Below are 24048 nucleotides of genomic sequence, written 5' to 3' on the forward strand. Positions count from 1 at the left end.
GAAATTTAATTCTAAGCATTACTTGAATTCGAAAATTAACTCAAAATTTAACTCAAACAGTAACCCGAACTTTACTTTGAACACTAATTAGATGAATGGCCATACGCATTCAAGGCACATAAAACACGGAAATCTATCTAAAAATATAAGTTTTTTCCGGAGTGGTCACGTGGTTTTTACTCATCAAGTAATGGGATAACCACATGAAAGAATGACAAATCCACATCAAAGAATGAAAAGACCACATCAAAGAATGAAAAGACCACATCAAAGAATGAAAAGACCACATCAAATGAAACAAACACATCAAGTAGTGTAAAATCGTCAAATTTCGAAAAATCATTACGTAATGTTAAAACCATATAAAGAATGGACAAATCATCATTACGAAATAACCACATCATGTTATGAAACAATTACATTACGCTAGGTCACATACACATCAACTAATGTCAAACCTACATTGACTAATGACACAACCATATCAAATAATGGTGAAACCACATCGAGTAATGACTAAACCATATTGAGTAATGACAAAACTATATCAAGTCAATACGAAACCATATCGTGTAATATCGAGATTTCATTAAGTAATAACTATTCCATAGTGAGTTATATTAAACATTGTAAAAACATCATTACGTAATGACAAAACCATATTAAGTAAATAAAACATATCATTAAGTAATAATAAATAAACATAAAATAATATCAGAGTTTCACATAAGACAGCTGTGGCGTTCCATATACCCTACCCGCCCGACCCTTTTGTGACTTTACGTGAATGGTATTTAATAATATATAAGACTATCTCATTAGTGGATCAATCGATAGAGTGAAAGGTAGTGTACATCAATTTAAAAAGGTTAAGGAATTACACGAAGACGAATATAAATACACGTAGATCACAGTATGATTTTCTATGCAGTGTGTATCGTTCTGAACATGCATGAAATATTTACCACTGGACGTAAAGCAAGCAACAAAAAACAATCAACCTATTCAGAGTGACTCGATAATATTTTCAAAATTTTGCGTACGAATACGTTTAATCTGGCTTTATTCTATGAAAGTTTACATTAAATTCATATCACATATATGATAATGTTTCTGTATTATAGCGATAAATTAACAAAACATCACGTTATTTGTTTATAAAATTAAAATGCGGGCAAAGATGGTTTCTTTTACACATCAAAGATTGAACTTTAAAAACTAAATTCCTAAATCGGCAACAAAAACCGATCAGACGAATATGAATTTAAAGTAAATTTCAAATTACATTTCTATCAAGGAAAATAATAACCTTACACAGGTAATTATTTTATGACTTGGAGTTTATTTTATTGAAACATGGTATCAAAGTTTTGTTATGAGTTAATTTATAATTATAAACATATTAATGACACTTAAGTCAATACATACATTACCTTATTCAGCTTACCAATGTAAAATGTCACACCTGTGCATTCAAATGAATAAAAAAGTGTTTTTTAAAAGAAAATCGAATTTTAATAAAGATCAAAATATTAAACGTCTTGCATAAACAATAACGAAGAAAACAATGTATTAAAAAAATCCGCCTTCAATTGTGTAAAAGACACATCCCCGGTAAATTAAATGCTTTGGTTAAAAATATTCATTAATCGCTGCAAACCCACACTTAATAATAACTTAACTTATTCAGATCACCAATGCAGGATGTCACACTTGTACTTTTTAATGAGTAAAAAATGTTGTTTAAACTCGGTTTTTAAATAGATAGAAAAAATAAATACTTAAGACACAATAATGAAGAAAAGCTACATCTGAAAAAACACAAACAAAATACCACGTCTACAGTTCTGTATAATACAAATCTTCTCCCTGACAAGATAAAAATCAGTATTTTATTTTGATTTTTCAGTTTTAGGTATGTATTTGATGCATCTTTACATGTTAACATGTTTTGCATTTAATTTTTTATTTTAATATACATATTTTGTATTTGTTTTTAGTTGATGTATTTGGTGTTTCTGGGGCTATTTACATATTTTGTATTAGTGGAGTTCCGGTTAGCTCATGTTACACCTATAGAAGTTGTGTGTATTGTTTGGATATCTACAATTATTATAGACAATATATACACAGTAAGTCACTCTACATTAAACTGGTTTTTTTTTTATTATAGATGTCAGTTAAATCAAGAAATGTGTATGGAACGCCGGAACTGTCTTATAGTGTAAATATTTAATGTGTTTTGTCGCTTTGCCGTTACGTCCTGTCATTTCTTTTTTATGGTATGTGCAGATGCCTTTATATCCTGACACGGCATCTCTGTGTTATGTCATATTAGTAATTCGTTTGGTCAAACAATTGTATGATATGTCATTGCTAAACTTTGTTGTGTAAAATATGCATTACATTATGCTGTAACTACTATCTATTCTGTGAATACTTCGGAACTTTATGATCAACCACCTTTACATTCTCTCATATTTTATCTATGTTGTGTCTATTCTTATTTTACGTAAGTCAGTTAATAATTGCGTCCTGTCTCAAATGTTATTGCTATGTCAAATGTTCTAGACGTTTTGTTTTGATTCACCTTTGTTCTATGTAAATCTCATGATATTATAGTCTTTTGGCGTTATATTGCGTTTATACATATGTATATCCAGTGAAAAACATAATACATCATGGTATAATTCATATGCGTTTTGACTTACAGTTGATACTCTCTGTGAGCATTCATGTCGTCATGTGCAAATGCCTTTTACATTATGTGTAAACAACAAATACGTTTTGTGCAAACCTCGTTTACCTTATGTGCATACATCGTTCACCCTATGTGCAAACATCGTTTACCTTATCTGCAAACGCCTATTACATTATGTGCAAATACCTATTAAGTTATGTATAAAAACTACATCATTATGTGCAAACGCTATTACTTTATGTGCAAATACCGCTTACATTATGTGCAAACACCATGGAAGTTAGGTGCAAATGCCCATGACATTATGTCCAAACATCTATTACGTTACGTACAAACACCTATTACGTTATGTCCAAACACCTATTACGTTATGTTCAAACACCTATTACGTTATGGTAAACGCTTTTTTGACACAGATTTAAAAACAAAACGCATCAGTGATATGCATTTTGAAAATGAAGAAAATTAAAAATTTTACCTTTCTAACAAACTGTGGATTTTTATAATTGATGTAAAACTGCTATATATATACAATGTATCTAGTTTTATGGGAAATTGTTTTGCTCCACTTTAAAAGTGTGCATTATGCATCCAGGCTATTGTTTTTTCTATGGTCGGGTTGTTGTCTCTTTGACACATTCCCCATTTCCATACTTAATTTTATTTGAAAATTTGTTCACTTTACTTGTGGAAAATTTTAACAAATATACAGTCACAGACACGATTTTAAGTTTCCAAGAGGTGCAACTGAAAAGAACAAAACGATATAAAATAGAAGATGTGGTACGAATGACAATGTGACAACTCTTCACAAGAGACCAAGATGATTTGTTATTACCCTCCCAGTATGGTTTTCATATGTACTAGAGTAATGCTACAAATGTAATGACGTCTCCCACGATTCACGTACATGTAGCAGCTGAGGATCCTACAAAATGTTTAAGACTTTATTTTCGTTCATTTCCATTAACGGTTGTGAATATCATTCTGAATGACCTTCTTAAGACTTATTATTTCCTCCGTCCCTGACAAGGCGTGTTTAAAAGGTGGATGTCCTGAAAAGGGGTGGCCAGGTGACCCGTCCCTCTTATCTGACAATTTTTTTTTTAAACTCACAGGGATGTTGGAAAAATTTGATCCGATTTTTGATCAGGCAGGTAGACAGGTGTAACAAAAAGCTGCATTTTCCCTAAAAAAAACCCCTATTTTTTCATATTAAAAACTGCCTTATCCTGTAATCCACAAAAATGACGCATACACATATTATTCTGGATGGAAGGGTTATCAGCCTTTTTTCACCTTCACTTGCCATACTCGAAATTAAACTCGCAACTTAAAACTCCAGATAATGACTTTCATTTATCCGTATTTGGTCCAGTAACTTTTCGAATCGTGTCATCAAGAACGATACAAAAAAAAAACCATTATCTATTAAATTGTTATTGTTTTCTTCTATTCTTTGTTTTATAAGTGATGTGTATATAGTTTCTTTTGTTGTCTATAAGAATGAATAAATAATTTCGTTGCTAAAATGGTCATCATAAAATAATTTTCCCTTTGAATTTCAGAAAATACTGACTATCTATAAAAAAGATGTGATTAGCATGCCAATGAGAAAATTCTCAACAAAAGACCAAACGGACAAAGAAATAAATAACAATAGATCCCCTTATGGCCTTTAACAAAAAAACATACCGCATACTCAAATTAGTCAGCTAATCTATTTTTTTTAACCCATTTTTTTGTTCACCAGTTTAAAAAAATGTTACAGTTAAGTAATTCGCTTTTATCCTGCTAATAGCTAGTTATTGTATACAAATAACAGGTAAACAACATTTTTTTGCTTTGTTTGTACAAATACAAATAAATTTTCCTGATACCCGCTTGCATGTTGATCAATCGGTAATATGGATTTATTTCTGGTATTAGTAGTTTGGGGTTTTCTTCGAATCCGCGTTTCAATAGTTGTAAAAAATCAGAGACAATGGTTAAGATTTAACAACTTATTCTCAAATACCAGGTGTAAATTGTAAACAATATATGTACATTGTCATAAATAAAAAATGTATTAGTTCTCGCTGCGAAACAGGAGAAAATTCGGCAAGCCTCGCTTTTCGTACTGCTTATAAAGCTCGTACAAATAAATTTTACGTTTACCGACAAAGTACATTTATAATCAATACATTATTCAACAGTTGTTGATATGAATATATTTTTTTTGTTCAATATTTCAACGAATATCGTCGTATAAATTAGAAACTTATTTTCCGAACGGAGAGTCATAAATTCGATGAATGTTATCACTGGATGTACGGTATAAACGGTAAGCTTCGAAGCATTTAGTTATGAACGCGAATGGTTCGATAAATATAGCCTAATGCTAAAGTAAGCCAAATGTTCATAAAAGCAATTTGCTAGCCTGCAAATCATTATTCTGACAAATCTTATTTTACAAAATATAAGATTTCATACAAATACATTCTATTTGATCTAAATGTTATCAATCTAAAATTGATATGATTGACAGTTTCCGTTAAATATTGCCATTTTTGTCGAGCCTTCGACTTTAGTCGAAAAAGCGAGACATAGCGATCCTACATTCCGTCGTCGTCGGTTTTACTTATGAATGGACTTCCAGTCTGAAGTTTATTTTTTTAAAACGTTTATTAGATTCTTTAACTAGCCTGTATTTTTACAGAAGCTTGTTTGTGATCAAAAGCTAGTATCTAGAAGGAAAGTTTGATCAGATTTTGTACCTGTGTTTTACTTATGAATGGACTTCCAGTCTGAAGTTCATTTTTTTAAAACATTTCTTAGATTCATAAACTAGCCTGTATTTTTACCAAACGCGGACAGAAGCTTCTTACATTCAAAGATCGTATCAAAGGGAGTAATTTTATAGACTTTTTTCATCATTTTTGTTGAGCCTGCGATTAACAGTAAAAGTAGTCGAGACACTGGTCCCCCTTTTCTCGGCTACTGTTAAAGCGAGACGGTTTTTTTTATAAATGGCTAGCGAGGCATGAAGTTCATATAATTCAATCCAAATTATCCTCAAAGTGCGGAAACAAACTTGAATTGGTGCAATCTTGTTCGCCTTGAAATCGACGTAACATATTTAGAATTCTTTAAACAAAAATCACCAGTATAACGAAAAGAAAACTGTGACAGACTTTAACACGAAATGAAAGGCTAAAATTCTTCTGTAATTGTCATGCTACTGATTATAAATTAAAAAAGTTCACTTGTCATGATTTGTATTATTGGAATTTCGGAACCCTCTTGTTCATCCGTTTAAAGCACCATGAAACAATTGCCAGCTAACTCCCAGTTTCAAAAATCTTTAAATGTGCAGTATGTCATTGATACGATTTGAGTTCTTAAAATGAATCAATATAATATCAGGACAGTAAGACATTTGTAAAAAATATAAAACCCTTGTTATGTTTTATTACCATTTGAGAACATCTTTATGTTAAAGATATGAATCAAAGTACTGAAATACTGAACATCGGATGACCGCAAGTTATTATGGTCGGTCACAAGCACTTGTCTCAGAAAACAAAATCACATCTCGTTACCTGAAAGTGACGTTAAAGTACAGACATTTATTTTTTCTGTGCGTGAATGATAAATTCACCCTCATCGTAGAAGTGATACAAATTAGTAATTAGACAATATACGTACAGTGTCTTGAAATATGAAATTTATTTGTATGAGGCTTAGAAACGAGAAAATGCGAGGTTCTACCGAGCATTTTCCCGTTTCGTGCCGAATACAAATAAATTTCATATTTCAAGACACTATACGTATATTGTCTTTATACTGAAATCGAAAAAAAAAAATGAGAAAATGAAAAAAAAACATATAACAAAAATTGTTAAAAAAAGTGTTTGGAATTTCCCTCTTGGGGTACCATTTTGGGGTATTTCCCTTTGAGTGTAGTCCAGGCGATAAGACATTGACATATTCAGGAATTAGAAAGGGAAAATGAACTTAATTAATAACATTGATAATCATGGTATATAAATAACCAATTTGAAGTAATAAAAGTTTAAATTCATAAAAGTTTGACCATTGTTACTTTACGTTGTCATGGTCGTGACGTGGCGTTGTTGATGAAATACAATAAGGAGGCGGGGCTTAAAGGTTAGTTGGGGTCATTGACGTATCAAGCTAACGTTTATACGTATAGCTTTATCTGTATAGTCAAATAGCTGATTGCAGTATAAAAAGTATAAAGTACATTAAGATTTTGTTACAGTATAACTACATGACTGTTTAAATGTCGTGATCGTTATTGTCCTTGAAGTAGTAGCAAGGAGATCTACCTTTATTTTTGGTCGCTATTGATCATGAAGCTCTTCGCGTGCTTCTATCAGTGGCGGATCACCCTTTCTTTTGGACGATCAGTAAATTTGAATGGAGACATACCAACCTTTATCCTAGTTTGGGTCCCCCTTCTGAAAATGGTCGGATCTGCCCCTGTTTTGTACTTATACACGCTCGGATTGCAAATATTTTAGGTTAATGATCTTTGTGTAGGTTTATCGAGATATGCACTTCGGTCAAATAAACTTTATATTAAATGTCGTCGTTTTCTTCTTGCTTTCTGTCATTGAAGAGTTCAAAAATTCAACAAAAGAAAGTCTTTCCGCAAATAAGTATATTTTTTTTTCACTCCAATGTAATTATACAATGTTGAATACCTGGAATCCAATACTATTTTAAAATCTGACATGTTCAATATACCTTTCTTGGAATTTATAGAAAAGATTTTTAATTTATGGTACATAGCGGCAAACAAAAGCGGAATTTCAAACAGAAAAAAAATGTACTTTGATAAAAATGTAATAACACCATATCGTTGTGTATCTTCATGAATATAAAATATATATCCGGTCAGCGAATATTTTTTTTCATTTCGATATTCATGTGTACATTGACAATTTGAATACCACCATTGTTTCTCTTTACAAAAAGGACATAATAAAACTTACAATTTACCTAGAATACCTGAATAGTTTTTGAAATGACGTTTCGAAGTTTCAAAACGCTACATGGATACGATTATTTCTTTGTTCTCTGTCGTGCGAATCTCTTTATAAAAGTTTGAGGATCTTTAACATGTGTCATATAGCATGTATAGTGTATTGATTGTAGTGGCATCAACATACGATTGTGTAGTAAATAAACTCATCATAGATACCATAGAATACATATAATTTTCTTTAACTTACTAATTAAATAGAATGTAAAAGCGTTTTGAAATGAGACACTCTGTATAAAAAAGTATTTACCTTTAAAATATTTTTTCAATCAGATTACCTAAAATGATAGAACTATATACACAACATTACATATAAATAAACCTTTACAAATTGAATTTTAAAGTTTGACCCTGAAATTATTGACGAGGCTAACACAACAATTTGACGAGTTTAAAACAGCGGATTTATTAAACTACATTCATCTGCAGTGCAGTATAATAGCCGTTACCTAAAAATCGTTATAATTTTTATAAGTCAGTCGGAAATTGAGTTTATCCTAAAACGGAAATAATGTTTTACTCTTTTTTCTGATTTTTTGAAGAGTTTGAGCTTTTGATTTTGTCATTTGATTAGGGACTTCCCTTGGTGAATTTTCCTCGGGGCTCGGTATATTTGTGATTTTACTTTTTACTTCAATACTAACTATTGATGATACTTATAGTCCATAGTTCAACAGCAGTGGTATGTATACACTTCTAGTAAGTAAGTATAACACTGTATGATTTCATGCATGTTGGGCGTTTTTCATACCTGAAATTTGAAGGCACCAGCCCAGTAGTCAACACCGACATGAATATCAATGATGTGGTCATTTCGATAAATTTTGTGTTTGTTAAACTTTGAATTTTTCGAAAAAAAAACTAAGGATTTTCTGATATACGCGTCACTGATGAGTCTTATTTAGACGAAACGCGCGTCTGCCGTACTAGATTATAATCCTCGTACCTTTAAGAACTATATGAATCTATTTCGCTATGCTTTTTTTCAAATTCTTTCAATCTTTGAAAAACCCGTAACATAGTTTCATTCCGATGCATTATTGTTCTATCTTAAAGATCTGTTACATTAACGAACCGTAAAGCGAGTGGTTATTCACGCATAGCATAGCATACAAAAAATAAACAAAATCGCAAGTTGCTGTCATCACAAATAATAAATTATGTGATATAAGATCTCCAAATTTTGTTAATAAGATTTGCGTTACAGTGAAAAAAAATAATCGTTTCCATATGACTCTTGGAAACCTTGAAATACCATTTTCAAAAACTGTTTTAACTTGTCGATTGTAAATGTTTAAGATAAACTATTTAAATATGCCGGTAAAAGGAACGTCTTTTTTTTTAAAATAGATGAATAAATGGTGGTATTTCGGATAAGAAGTGATTTGGGTGCACAAGAACTGAAAAAAGATTCCTCAACCCATAGCATATTTTAAATAAATGAACACACAAAGCGATGTGCTATTAATATAACATTGCTCTTCATCCTTTTTATTCTAAAAAAATTTACTTATTATACTACAGAAGATCGGGAGGGGAAGTCCTTTATTTCTGTATTTTATTTTATAATTTTTAGACAAAATTCTCTATTCTCTATTTATTATTCCTCTTATTCGATATTTATTATAATTAAGCACCCCAGTATTCTCTTTTTCTTTATTGTGTTAGCCTATTTTTCTTAATTCTTAATTGCAATGATCTTTTTTATCTATCATTTGTAGTATTGCCCTTTAATTTGCATTTTGTTCCCCTAATTATACATTCTGTCAATCCCTTCCAGACCCCCATAGTAGTGAACAACATGTACAATGACATGTTGAACAAAACTGTATGCATTAATATCGCGCATCACCTTTTGTTTTTATAATTGAAAAAAAAACTTACTCTTAGGCAGCTTTTAATTCCTTTTGCGAAACAAACTTAAGACATCGCCTCTTTGATATATAGGATAGGAAAACATGTTTAACGTCCCACATAGAACAGGTATGAATTAAGACTAGTAACCATTCAATTTTGATAGACAAGAATGACTACCAAAGTCAATACTATCTAAACAAACGAATGTGTAGGATATATTTAAATGTCTTCCCTTCAGTCTATTATGTACGGAAGCCGATAAGGGCCATTCAAAAAAAAAATTATGTCGTAATTTCGACATATCATGTCGTTATTACGACATCGCTATGTCGTAATTTCGACATAACATGTCGTTATAACGACATCGCTATGTCGTAATTTCGACATATCATGTCGTAATAACGACATCACTATGTCGTTATAACGACATCGCAATGTCGTAATAACGACATCGCTATATATAAAAGAATATGTATTATGATTGCCAAGAGACTAAATGACACAGATATTTTAACACCTATACGTCATCATAATGCCCCCAATAATTAGAAAAAGCCCCCGCATAGTCAGCTATAAAAGAGGGAGGAAAGATGCCAGAGGGAAAGTCCCCGAAATGCTGTGTTGCAGACAGTGTTATTATTCAATTTTTAGCTCCTTTGGTAAAACTCCAAATTTCATATTTAATGCATTTTATTGTTAAATAATTTACATGAAGCTTAATAAGTATATATTTGTTAATTGCAAAGCTTTTGCTATTTGAATTCATATATTTATTTATATTGTAAAGTTTAATATTTGCATCGTCGCAAAATCTTTGGATACCTTCTTTGAATACCTTCAGTGAGAAACTTATATATTTGATAAAATACCATTGAGGTTAACAAATTAATTCTTGTCAAATGGTTGTACAGACAGATTAAGTAGATAAAACTATGTGGATATGCGAGCCCAACTTGCCAGCTAAGCATCCCATCGCCCTCAAAATAAGCGCATATTACATGGCTTCTTGTAATAAGGGTGAGTGAAAGTAACTATACTTTCAAACGTTGGGCACGATATTCCTACAACACGTTACACTTAAAATGCGACGTCGAAGAGGGTCTTTGACTTCGATTAATTTTTGCAAGTTTAAGTCGGTTTTTTATATTGTTGGTTGATTCTGGTTCTGTTCGTTTTGTGATGTCATTTTATCAAAAAGTTACCTCGAGTTGTGGAAATCGGTATAATAATAATGTTTATCCTTTAAGTTATTTTAACTTAAAATCCAGTACTGTCGCAAGTAATGTAGGAAGGAAAGATGGGACGGAAGTACATGTATACGGTTTTCATATTTTTTTTTATCATAGGATGTTTAACCTTCAAGTTGCATATCATCTGTCATTGTAAAATTTCTATATCTTAATTCATCCCCAATACAAATATATCTGACACTCTGCAAGTAAATCGAACATTTTTACCCTTGCTTACATTTGGATAGAATTGTATTTTCCCTGACACATAAGTTGTCGAAATACACCCCTTCAATTACTTGAACCTTGGCTTGAAAATTATTTCCCAAGTCATCTTCAGATATATACATTTTAAAATATAGTAATCTAACGAATTGCGAAAACGTCAAATAAAAATATAATCCCGGTTTTTTTTTTAATTCGATGAAACGGTTTTCGTTGCTGTTTGGGATTCGTCTTTCAATTACCTCCATTTCATGCACAAGTTTATATTGACGAAAAGTTCCGGCTTCGCTAGTACAGGAATTACTTTCATCACGAAATAGCAGGACAAATCGCGAAGAAAAACATTCCGTGAACTGGTATTAATTGTTTTGATATTGGTGATTGCACCTAATTGAAGTGACGACTTTAAATGATCTATTTCGGAGTACTTCCGTAACATAAATTTCAATTTATTTTATAAAATGGGACTTTCCCCCATTTCCAAATTCTTTTAAATAAATCGTTAAAAGCTATACAATTAATAAAAAATGCAAAATATAATCTGTGTCGAACCTATTTCCCCGGGCGGAGTCTTTAGCAACATGCACTATTTTTTTTCCGGCAGCAATCATTAACATCTTTCTCCAAATTTCATAACACGATTTGTTTTAATTATCATAAACATTTAATTGAAACTTTAGCACATTTAACGTCGGAAATTAGCGTCTTTAGGATTATAGACGTTTTCAGACATTTGGAAAAATTGGCTACCGTTTAGAAATGTATGGAAGCATTTTATTCCTTTAAGACCCAAATATGTAGTTAATAAGGAAAGAATCTTGGCATTTTTTATTCTTCGTATATCTAACTTTTGGTTTGATCAATTATAAAAAAATACGCCTTAACTGCTTTGAAAAATGAAATATCAACTTGGACAAAATGGCTACCGTTTGAAAAAACGACTGTGTAGAGAAGATTTTATTGAATCAGCAATATTTGAACTCACATGAGGCAAATATTTGCACTTTTGTTAGATATTATTATTGTCTTACTATTTTTATTCATTTTCTACTATAATATGCAGTCGAGTCAAATGAAATTTGGTAAAATAACGGCTTTAACGCCACAAAGAACCGACACATGTCGTTGTTCCTGTCAAGAATCAAGAAGATCAGAGAATAAGAAATAGGATCACTATACATAAGAGTTAAAACAGTTTTTCATAAATGTAGCGTTGGATGGGGACATCCGTTTTTTTTTAACATAGCTTTCTTTTTTTAATCCTCAAATATACTAGATATTACTTAGGAGATAATCAAGAGCTGTAAAAACATAATTCAAAACATATATTGAATTTGTTTTGATATTGGTTAGTGTTTTCAAACATTTTTATTTAGTTTTGAGGATTAAATTTCGAAGATTCTGTTTTAAATCCTAGGGGTTGTAGGAACATCGCGCGTGCCCAACGTTTGAAAGTAGAAATAGAGCTATCAATACTTCAATACAACCTTATACTAAGAAGCCATGTAGTATGCGCTTATTTAAAGGGAGATGGAAAGCTTGGCTTGACTTGGTTGTACAATTTAAGTCCTCTAATAACTCCACATTTCATTCTTCCAACATGTGTGACTGTATAGCTATTCTACGACCGGTATCTTGTTAATCTAAACGACTTTGTCTGACTGTATAGCCCTAGCACTATGGGCCATGTTAATCTAAATTGGTATCTATAACATATATAATTTTCTCACTGAAGGTATCCAAAGAAGGTAACCAAAGATTTTGCGACGATGCAAATATTAAACTTTACAATATAAATAAATATCTTTAACCAATGAATTCAAATAGCAAAAGCTATCCAATTAACGAATATATACTTATTAAGCTTCATGTAAATTATTTAACAATAGAATACATAAAATATGAAATTTGGAGTTTTACCAAGGGAGCTAATAATTGAATAATAACACTGTCTGCCACACAGCATTTCGGGGACTCTCCCTCTAGTAGCTTTCTTCCCTCTTTTATAGCTTACCATGCGGGGGCTTTTATAATCATCGGGGACATTATGATGACGTATAATTGTTAATTTCTTTGTCATTTAGTCTCTTGCCAATCATAATACATATTCTTTTAAATATATCGATGTCTTTATTCCGACATAGCTATGTCGTTAAAACGACATAGTGATGTCGTAATTACGACATGATATGTCGAAATTACGACATAGCGATGTCGTTATAACGACATGTTATGTCGAAATTACGACATAGCGATGTCGTAATCACGACATGTTAAATCGAAATTACGACATGCTATGTCGTAATAACGACATAAAATATTTTTTTTGAATGGCCCTTATCGGCTTCCGTAATTATGTGGTCCGCTGATTTATAAAAATAGCAACAAACACAAATTGTTAATGTATAGATTTTAATCTGCATAAAAAGGAATTCGATGATTCCTATACCCTGTTACAATGTGCACATATATCCGATATACATTTACTGAGTACATGCATATAAGATTGCAATGATATTCTGAACGAAACATTTAAAATAGAATTGCCAGTGGCAGCTAATTATGTTAATAAACAAAGTAGGTTCAACAAGACAAATTGTGAAAGTCAATGATATTTGGTAAAATTTACTGAGATCATAATGAATTATGAATCATAAAAATGTTTAAGTGAATAAGATAAGTTTCAATAGTATTTTTAAAATAATTAGTTAGATTTAATATCCTTCGGTGCAAACTTTATGAAGTGAATGTTAAATTTACAATTTTGCATTACAATAATGTCGCCAAATTTATTTTTTTTAAGGAGACGGTAGCTTAGGGCATTTGAAAAAAAAACTTTGTTAGTCATCAAGCAATGGTTACCACTCAGGCTAATGGATGTAGGTGTTATTTTATTTCCGATGCGACAATTATCAATAGACAAAGTTGTAAACATTAACAGGTCCCCGACAGGTGTTTATAAAAAAAATCAAATTAATTGGGGAAGGACTTGAAGCATCAGAAAGACACGAAGCACAAGAACAATAAACTCATAAAGCGTCTTTAAGAGTACTTATTTTACACAAGGCAATTTCAAAGTCCTATTTCAATAATTCACCAGACGCGTGTTTCGTCTACATAAAACTTATCAATGACGCTCAAATTATAATACATGTAGTTAGAAAGCCAAACAAGTATAAAGTTGAAGAGCATTGGGTACCCAAAATTCTTTAAGGTTGTGCCAACTAATGTTTAAGTAATCTATAGCTGGAATCAGAAAATCTTTGTTTTTTTCAGATAATTCATTCTTTTTGCAAACAGTTAATTTATAAAAATGACCATACAATTGGTATGCATGTCAACACTGAAGTGTTGACTACTGGGCTGGCATCGACCCAGTGGTGTAAATATTTATCAAAGGTACACTGCTTATAACTAGATACGACGCACGCGCGTTTTGTATACACAGGAATCCTCGGTGATGCTCAGATCAAAATAGTAAGAAAGCCAAACAATTATAAAGTTGAAGAGCATTCAAAATATGCAATACACTTACAATCATATATTACTAAAAAGTATGGTCACTTTCAAAATTATTCGTAAATCTCCTTTTCCTTTCTACATCCAAACTACAGATTCAGAACAAATATTCTAAAGTCCATACACATACTTTTATCATATATGAAGGCATATACTTATCTTTAAACAGAAGACACTGCATAGCATGCACTGCATATTTTCTTCAAATACCCCAAAATTACATACAATGTATTTAACTTACCAGATATAATCAAAGTAATTACTTCCAATTCAAAATATGATACGTCAATCAGGGAGTATTAACGTTCACTAAATATAATGTCTCTTTATAAGTTTCACTATGTTAGGTTCAAATAAAAAGAAATGACCTACAATAAGAACTGAACAAAAAGGTAAACAATATGTGACAATTAATTTACTTATGAGTTGGACAGGAAGAAACAGGTACGACTTTTGCTAAAAAAAAGTCTGGATAGAACTTTCGTACAATTTAAAGGGGCATTAGCTGTCAAATTCATGTTCACCTATTTGACTTAAATTCTAATATTTGATTTATAACATATCAAAACGTATATATCAATTAAAAAAGTCTAAAAGGAACAATGTATGATACATCGGCTCATGTATGATTTAGTCTACACGCCATCTTATTAACCATTAACCATTAAGGTGGCCTCCGAAGACTACCGACGGTCATATAACACAATGTAAACATAAATAATTAAATATAGATATCAAGTTAGCAAAAAATATCTACCAAGAAATATATGTTTAATTACAGCTAAGTTTGTACTATTAATATTGGTGACTAGTTCAGTAACAATGGACGTACGTCCCACTGTTATTTTTATCATGTTTATTTTTTGTAATCCTGTTTGCTAGAACGTTAGAAATTAACTATATATTAACTGATCAAGCTGCTATAAAACAAACAGCGAATTTCTAATATAAAAAAATACTTTCGAATTTCTAATATAAAAAAAGGATTTTCTAATTTTAATAAATGATTTTCTAATATTAAAAATTCATTTTCTAATATTAAAAAATCATTTTCTAATATTAAGAAATCGTCCTTTTCTTTTCTAATATTAAAAAATGATTTTTTAACATTAGAAAATGATTTTATAATATTGGAAAATGAGCTCTTTTTGTCCACTGCGGCTTGCCATTAGTTGATATTTTAGGTGAGTCTCTTGGTTTTAAAATGATTTAGATTTAAAATAATTTTCTTTATAAAATTTATAAGTTGTCTTAATTCGAAGGTTTAATAACATTGTAAAAAAATATTATAAAAAATACTGATTATTGGATTAATCTTTCTATAATACGTTTAGAGTTATCTCCCCTATATTGATTTAGCAGCGCCTAGCAGCACTGTAAACTTCCGGTTGTCTCTTCATGCCGTGTTTATCATCTTCATGATCTTGTCTACCCTTTCTTAGTAAAATGACATATTTTTGCCAGGTAATGAATTCAATCTTACAGCTTCCCTAAGTACTTAAACAACACTAGAACATTTCATTCATTTTTTATCCCTACAGAAGGCTAAAACAATAACAAGACCGATTTTATTTGTGTTCACATGATGAAATCAGGAACAGCCAGGCGAACACTGGGGACTCCACTTACACTGTACATATCAAGTTGGTTTACTTTACAACTAGTATTTGCTCAATCAATACATGTATACAAAGTTAAGGTTCATCATAACAAATGGACAAATATGGCCGTATTTTTACCTCAAAAACTACTCTGCGTACAGACTTACCTGTGCTGTTTGAAAAGTTTTAATGCCTAGCATCCACGGAAGCAAGTTAAGTCGTACCACCGAAAACTCGTACCACGTTAACTCGTACCAAAAAAGTTAACTCGTACCAACGTAACTCGTACCACTGGGAAGTCGTACCATTAAAAATATATTTTAAAATAGGAATATTTTATGGTGTTTTTTTTTGTAAACTAATAAAAATAAAGTTCAATAACTTGAATTTTACACTAGATATATAAAAGTTAAATGCATTTTGTGTTTAAGAAAGATAAAATCTTTCTTGGTTTTTGCTGGGCATTTTTTTTCCTTTCTTCAGAAGGTGCAAAAATAAACTAACACCTGCATTACTTTGATACTGTCCACTCACTGACTCAGATAAACTCTTTAACTCACCTATAGTTGTGATGATACCTGGCCCCGGCGCCATAAAACTATTTGAGTAAAGTTTTTTTACTCAGCCTGAGAATTTTCTCAATTTTTTTATTCTCAGCAAAATGCACCGCCATAAAAAAATTCTCAGATATTTTCGTACTCAAAGTTAAGAATATTCTTAAATATTTGAGTATAGCCAAAACCATACTTAAGTATATAAAAAAAATCTTAAATGTTTTTTTTTTAAGGTAATTTGATATAAAATTACAAATGTTGATAGTGTTTTTGTTAAAATTTGCAATGAAGAACTTCACTTATCACCTCAAATCAAATTCTATCCAAAGGAACATACATATCTTTATTCCTTAACATATTTTTATTCATACATTTTTTAGGATGAATACTCAAAATCACTGTTGTCTAAAAAGCTGATTAATGGGGTGCTTAAATGTGCATTTTTTTACATAAAAAATAAGAGTAAGGTAAAACGACTGAAATATGTCTCATAATTCTGTAAAAACATATGAAAATTAAAAATGTAAGTTGATAACCCCATCTTTGTTAGTTGGTTGTACCATATTAATCTTACCAAATTTTAAAAGATACATGTACTACAAAAAAAAAGCGACCAATTAAACAGCTTCTCATTGTAGATACTTCTTCACTTTTAACATATCCCGCTTGACGCTTGAATATCTGATCTTTCTTAGAAATTACCCAAATAAACGAGGCGATTAACAGAAAAGAAAATACCACCCCCCCCCACCCCCACCCCCCACCCCCCCCCCCCCCGAAAAAAGAAGAAAAAATGTGCAAAAAACAATAAAGAAAAAGACTGAAAAATGGGGTGCCTAAATGTACAATTTTCTTATATAAAAATTAAGTATAAGGTAAAACGAGTGAAATATTGAACTGGTCGTAATCGGAATTGGTCAATTGATGTACGTAAGCATTGCAATTTCTGTACATCCATAACCATCAGTATTTTGCTAAAAAAATAACGATCTTGCATCAGGAGTTAACAAATCTTGATGTATCATTTCGTCCACTATTACAGACAAAGTCAACCTAACATCCTTCTCCTGCATTGTGTCAGAAATTACACAAACATTACACCATAATAAAACAGTTCGTGTCAGAGATCAGACAAATATGATCATTGACAAAAACGATGCAATAGTGGAAAACAAATTGAAAACAACAAATCAGAAATATGGCAAAGAGACGAAGGTCAACTTTGTCCGAGTTGAAATCTCAGTTTCTTTAGATTTTTCAAAATTTATAAATGAACAACTAACGGTAATTAAAGTCATAAGAAACCTCAAATTAAGAAAAATAATGCATATGTTTTTTATAACTCAATGGATAGTTTTCATTATAAAACTTATGTACATATACTTTTTTCTGAAGAAAATTCTTTAATTTGTTCATATCAAGAAGAAGTTTACATTATTCTAATTGTTTCCTTCCAGGAAGCAATTCCCCGACATATTTTCCGTATGCAAAGTGACCTCCGTGTGACCCATCTCGTAAAAATCCGGTGATCGCAATATGCATGGATGTCCTTAAAATAAACTATTATCTGATTGTACATGTTAAACACGTGCTCAATATCCATGCTTTTTGGTGGATTGTTGACAAACAGGTGACAATCGTTAAACTTCGACTTCAAAACACGAACTTTAATTACCTGCTATATTTTCACAACACTGACCGATTGAGAAAAAAAAATTGACGATTATGCGAAATTTATGCGAAAAAAATGACAAAATCGTGCACAGAAGACTTAGTTTATGATGTTTGTATGCATTGGTTCAAGAATTGGAATAACATTATTTTTCACCGGTCACTTGTTTATTATGACTTTAAATAGAATTACAGAATTAAAAAAGTCTGAGCTCACGTTCGCCAGCATGCTTACTACGCCTTATGTTCCAGTTTTGTAAGAGCCATAATTCATTGCAATTTAATACAACATTTTTTAGTAAGGGCTGTTTGACTGATACTCGAGGACGGATAATTACATTGTTTTCGATTTTTTTTTTTGTTTTTGTTTTGTCACTTCCAATATTTTAAATATATGCTCCAAAATAGATGATAGATAGCATTTTTTTATATTTTGTTGGACAGTTGGGCTTATCAATGTCTTTTCTCTCTTAACTCTATTTTTACAATTTACTACTGGTACATCAATTAGATTGCAGTACCGGTACCTCATATCTACTAAACCAAATACATGTATAAATCAAATATACCCACATGTTATGTTATCCTATCTACTATTTATTATCTTAGATATCAAAAGTTTTACAAAGAAAGTAAAAAAAAAAATTCCCCCCCCCCCCCCGTTTGGTTTTAAACAGATATTAGTTAAAATAATGATATTCAGGAATGTATCATTTGTGTAGTACAGTAGTACAGTGACAGATTGGGGGGGGGGGGGGATATTGTTGTCATACATATGTCGTTGATCCAGAAAAATCATTTATCATGTCAAAATCATGATACAGAAGGAAATTTTTCATATGCACGATCAGAATTTTACAGAAAATATTTCTTACTGAATAGAGAAAAATAGAACATCTTCCCCTACTCCCCTTTTCATGACCCTCATAAATCGGATAGTTTTGTTTGTTTTATTAAACTGTTTTTATTTTCGAAAATAATATTTGTACAAGGTGTTGTTAATAACTGTAATGGACATTAAAGAGGGGGGATAGGACCTTTATCTGGACTCCGGGATAGGGTGTTTTTAAGCTCGGGATTTCGGGATTTACTCCTTCGGGATCCGGGAATTCTTTTTTTCAAATTTCGGGATCCGGGATTTAAATTTATTTAAATTCGGGACCTCGGGATTTCGTGTATTTAAGCCCGGGATTTCGGGATCAGGTCCCCTCCTACCCCTACCCCCCCCCTCCCCCATTAAATATATATGCCATGCCTTCTCACACGACGTTGTACTTTTATTTTCTCTTCCTGTGCAATATGATATTAAACTCATTATGCAAAGCAATTTTTATGACTACTTGCATAATTGTTAAATCGTAGTAAACATGTTAAATTCTGTATCAGATTTATATTAATATTAAAGTTACATATATCTTGAATATTGAAAACGGATTCAAATTATTTTCTGGCTTTCATATTGATTTAAAAATATTTGGTTTGTCGTTTTTTTTTTGTTTTTTTTTTTCATTGTAGACGTGAGAAAAAAACAGCTCTGTTTCTCTTTAACTTGTCACATGGTGTCTTATGTCGTCTAAATACACAATGTATGTTATTGATCCGTAATAATTATCTTTTCAAAATGTTTATTTGGCACGCCATACTCGATAGAAGTGCGGACGTGAAAAAAAGCACTCTTCACGTAAACGTCAACGAAGATTGCATTTTATCTTTAAAAAAAATACAAAACACATAGATCTAAATAAAGAAGATCTTTCTCTTATAATATATATTAGGTTCTATATTTCTTATAATAACACAAATTATTTGCCGACTTTATATTCTGTGACTTTTTGTCAGGACTGTGGTTACAGATGCTTACTAAATGCTACTTGTCATCTTATCTATCATAGATTCTTTTTTATGTTTTACACACGTTTTACATTATTTCTTAAGAGATAAAACTGCGTTTTAGAGAAGTTTGGTATACGTTTTAGTTTTTAAACAACTATTTTACCACTTACATCACTGAGAAAAAAATACTCAGCTGAGAAAAAAAATTCTCAGCTGAGAATATTCTCAACGTTGAGAATATTTTTTTATGGCGGATAAAAAAGTTCTCATTCTTAGCTGAGTAAAATAATTCATTCTGAGAATATCTTTTTACTCAGCAAAAAAAAAGTTTTATGGCGCCGGGGCCAGGAGTCCAGGTCAATTAAGAACAATCAAAACAATACAAACCGGTTTTTTACCTGAGGGAGCATCTCATAGTTGTTCCACAACTTAGTCAATTTTCACACCTTTTGCATGAAGGAAAAAAAATGCCCATCAAAATCCAAAAGAGATTTTATCTTTCTGAAACACAAAATGGATTTAATTTTTTTATATCTAGTGGATGCTAGGCATTAAAACTTTTCCAACTTTACAGGTAAGTCTGTACTCAGAGTAATTTTTGGCATGTAAATACAGCGATATGTGTCCGTTTGTTATGATGAACCTTAAGCAATGTGGTTTTATACAGTACAGTTTTCGCGAAAGCCATCCCATACTCCATACACCGAGATTTTTCCTGGTGTTACACCAGGAAACTCCGACATCACTCCCTAAATTCTCGGAGAAATTTGGGAGTATTCCCTCCGACTTTCGCGTAAATCCGTTACCTTTTGTTTATTGTATTAGCGACATCTCTCCTAGTCTGGAGTGACGCGGTGTCACACCAGGTAATTAATTGCCCTAATCCTTCTGATCTATGCCGGCAAACAATCAAGGTATGCGAGATTTCTTATGTAATTAAACAATTGCATTTCCTGTCTATTGATTATCAGTTTATATCTGATTGCTTGAAACAATTGAAAGATTAAATAAAAATCAAAAGGTTGTTGTAAATTCTTTTAATTGCACTGACTCTGTACATTTAAATCAAATTTTAAAAACAAACTATATTTGATTTTGACTTCCGTTTTTTATCAGTAAATAAATATTTAATTTACTAAAAGAGATATAAGTGTGTAACAATAAACAGAGACTAACGCTGAATAAATTAGGGCAGTGTTAAGAAAAATTACAGGTCTCAAAATTGTTTATACAAGTAAAAAAGAAAGTATTATTCACTATCTGTTATGCTTATAAGTCTACGCAATTTCCATTTTACGATTACAAAATAAAAGTTTTAAAAAGCAAAAGGTTGTTGTTAATGCTTACAATTGCATTAAAGTTTTATAAAAAATAATCTATACTTGATTATGATCTCGATTTATTTTATCGGTAATTTATATAACTTAAGTTACGAAAAGAGACATACTTGCGTGAAAATAAACGGAAATTAACGCTGAAGGTATAAAATGTGAAAAAGAAAGAAAATAACGTTTTAAAACTTGTATATGCAATATGCTAGAAAAAAAGAAAAAAATATTCACCATTCCTTATGCTTATATTAAGTCTACGGCATTTTCTCTTCACGGTTTGTTAGCACTACTTTAGGATAAATAATACATTTCGGCTACAACAGGATTACTTCTATACCTGCATCAACTCGTGGTTGCATAATAGAACCCCTCATAATATTCATTTACGCACAATGAATGAAAACTTTTGTGTTGTATTTAGAAGAGTGATCTTTAAATATTTTTTAAAGCAATTAATTGCTGTGGGAAGAAGATACGCATCTCAGTGATCAACAGTGCGTAGTTGAACTTGAACTTGACTTCGCTCACAATATTGAATGCTAAAAATAGTGATATCAATTTTGTCCACGAGATTTTTATTTGGCGGGAAATAGTATCATGTAACAGTAAACTCAGGTGACCTTTCTGGATAACCGTGGGAAAGTTCATTCAAGGTTTAAACTTGCTTTGTAAAAAATTGACATAAATGTGTGTGCGTTAAGATTGAGGCTCTAGAAGGTCCTTTTACAATTGATTAACCGGATTCTAAATTATATTCCTTTTCTGAATAAACCAACATCAGTCTTTTATTTTTACGTTTCTCAGTCAACAGAGGACATAAAACCGGACATTATTTATTCGTTTATAGTCAACAATATATATTAATGGTAGATGAAAACAGGATGCATGTCGTTCAGTTCCTAATGGGCGTTGGTAGAGATCCTCTGTGAAAATTTGTCGATATCGTAAAAATCCGATCCACATTTTTATATACATATTTCTTTCTTGAAATATGATATAATTTCATTTTAATATCCTATTTTATAAATTGTTGAAATACTTCTTTTTATATTTCGCCGAGGATTTTAACAAGCAGTAAAATACGGACGGATTGCGCTAATCCAATTTTATTTTAAATAATTAAAGATCAATAACAGATCATTACGGATAAAAAACACGATTTTTTTCTCTATATAAATAAATAAGGTTGTGATTATTGTGTTGTGTCTAGGCGGCGAATGTATCTCAGTTTTTATGAATATAGGGCTGCCACATTGCATACATACAAAACTATTTGTCACTTTACAGTTTCTTTTTTAAATTCAAATATTTCAAGTCGGTAATCTACCGAGGTAGTGAAACATAATATTTTACATTTCAAAATAAATTAAAAGTATTAAACAGAGTTCACTTGTTGATCTGATAAATTAACTCTTGGGTTTAATTTAGATTGAACATATAACCGTAAAAACATCATTCTGTTTTAAGCCAGTTGATATTAATTATATAATATTGAACTATTAATGAACCGAATATTGCTCATACATATAACCGTAAAAACATCATTTTGATTTAAGCCAGTTGATATTAATTATCTAATATTGAACTATTATTGAACCAAATATTGCTCACTGAGTAGGTCACAAAAGGTTCCGATTGTGGTAAAATCATCTTTGTTGAAAAAACAAAAATTATGACCGGATCGGACTATGATGAAAATACAAAATAAGTGTTTTATTCGTATTTTTATACGTTGTACGTTGCCTGTCATAAGACAATGACATGGGCAAAGACATACAAAAATAATTATCTTATTTTAAATAAAAATGTCACACTTTTATCTGACAATGAAAGGACATTTAAATACCGTATTTTAAAGAACACAGGTGCAATCAAGATCGATTAAATGTACAAAGGTAATAAATCTGGCTAATCCGATGATGTTGTCACGCGTCATTAATTTTCAGTTCATACGATGGGCAATAAACCAATTAACAGCCACGCGGTGTTGGGAGGGAATCTTTGGAGGAAATTGGGAGTATAATCCGTGATTCACAGTGTCAATCCGCTACACACGGAAATCGGTGACTAGAGTTCGCGATTACATACTCTCTGGGCGTACTGTAGGCTTAAATACCTGACAATGCTACATGTAAGAGGGGATAGGAGGGTTCCTGATCCTGAAATCCCAGACTTAAAAAAACGAAATCCTGAGGTCCTAAATTTAAGTAAAGTAAATCCTGACGTCCCTAAATTCGAAAAAAAAGGATTCCCTGATCCCGAAAGGGTCAATCATGAAATCCCGACCTTAAAAACACCGATACTGGAGTCCCGATAAAGGTCCTACCCCCCCCCCCCCCCCCCCCTCAATACTTACAATACCTCCCTTACAATTAATTATATTAATACTGTCAAAAGAGAAAGAGAGAGGCAAAACAAAAGCAAGTCTTGTGGCCTAATACTTTTAGACACATACCAAACACAAAGACAACATATAA

At 31.4% G+C, this 24048-nt stretch overlaps 1 protein-coding gene across 1 annotated transcript in view; it reads left to right on the forward strand.

Moving 5' to 3' along the window:
• Window positions 1-15950: 15950 nt before the first annotated feature.
• The window catches only part of LOC139528119 (transient receptor potential cation channel subfamily M member 4-like), a 61776-nt gene continuing 53678 nt past the window's right edge, over window positions 15951-24048 (forward strand). The window contains exon 1 of the mRNA XM_071323948.1: window positions 15951-16045. The gene's annotated coding sequence lies outside the window, so the exon portion shown is untranslated. The remainder of the gene's footprint in view (window positions 16046-24048) is intronic.

Source organism: Mytilus edulis, chromosome 6 (genome assembly GCF_963676685.1).
Source record: "Mytilus edulis chromosome 6, xbMytEdul2.2, whole genome shotgun sequence".
Lineage (NCBI taxonomy): Eukaryota > Metazoa > Mollusca > Bivalvia > Mytilida > Mytilidae > Mytilus > Mytilus edulis.